Below are 1,430 nucleotides of genomic sequence, written 5' to 3' on the forward strand. Positions count from 1 at the left end.
TTTTGAGTTTCTCAAGACCGAGACTTTCTGGAGATTTCTAGAATTCTCTAATTTTGTCTCATTTTCTTCTTCCTCCATGTCTCTATTTATATAGGCTTGATGACATGTACCCTCGATTGAATTTCAAATAAAATAAAACTCTTTAAACATATTTTTTTCTGATGTGATAGAATTTTATTGAAAATAAAATAAGTAATTTGTAGTAGAGTTTTATATAAATTATTTTATTTTCTTCAAATATATCCTTTCTCTAATTAGATTTCCTTTTATTATATCTATTAATAAATAATTTTTTATATTAATAATACTCGTATAATTAGATTTCCTTTTATTTAAAATTCATAATAAATAGATAAATAGGTAATTTGTTTTAGAGTTTTATAGAAACTCTTTAAATATATATTTGTCTAATGTGATAGAATTTTATTGAAAATAAAAATAGATAATTTGTGGTAAACTTATTCTTGTCTAATTAGATTTTATTTTATTTTATAGAAACTCTTTTAATAATAGTATAGATTTATTAGGTAATTTGTAATTTGAATTTTATTAGGTAATTTGAATTTTATTTAGTAATTTTTAGAGTTTTATATCAATTAATAAATAAATACTGAAACACTTTGCACATTTAATAATAGTATAGATATAGATATAGATTTAATAATATATCATAATATATAAGGGTATTTTTACTTATTTTAATAAATCTATACCCTAAACGGGACAGGATGGGACAGGTTGAGTTTACCTTAACCCCGGCACCTGCCGGGTTTTCAAAACCTACCCCAATCCTCATTTACATAAAAGGGTCCCCAAACCCGTCCTAAACGGGATGGGACAGGACCACCGAATTTGGGGATTTTGCCATCCCTAGCGGAGACTCTAATAACTAATTCAATGAATACTCTTACTCCAAGAGTTTGATATTGAAATCCGGGATAAAAAAGAGACGGACAATGTCATCGCTAACCATCTCTCTCATTTACTCATTGAGAAATCTTCTGAATTTGCTCAAGAATCACTTAATTCGGAATCCGGATGGAAGAGAAAAGTCAAAACAAAGTTTTGACGTTGCCGAGGCCGTGAATAGTATTTTGACAACAATAAATAGTAACTCCTTTACATGGGGTCTGTCATTTAATTATTTTTAAAAATAGATGGGGAGCTAAATGTGGAGACAAGTGCACTTCCCTCCAAATATTATATAAAATAAACTATAAACTCTTTTATTAATGGATTTACATTGGACAGTTATAATTTGTAATACAAATACTATATAAAATAAGCTTTTTAACAATAAATTAATTAGTAACATTGCCAACACGAAGTTACAGAGCCCTACACGCAATCTAAACGGACTGGAAACAGTAGATTACAACTTCACCATTGGCAAAACTATTCCTTCTAGACACTCTGCATCACTAGATGGA

The sequence above is a fragment of the Cornus florida genome, unplaced genomic scaffold, assembly GCF_030987335.1.
Source record: "Cornus florida cultivar Cherokee Brave unplaced genomic scaffold, ASM3098733v1 CherokeeBrave_3.0.0_Hap2_Chr10, whole genome shotgun sequence".
Taxonomy (NCBI): Eukaryota; Viridiplantae; Streptophyta; class Magnoliopsida; order Cornales; family Cornaceae; genus Cornus; species Cornus florida.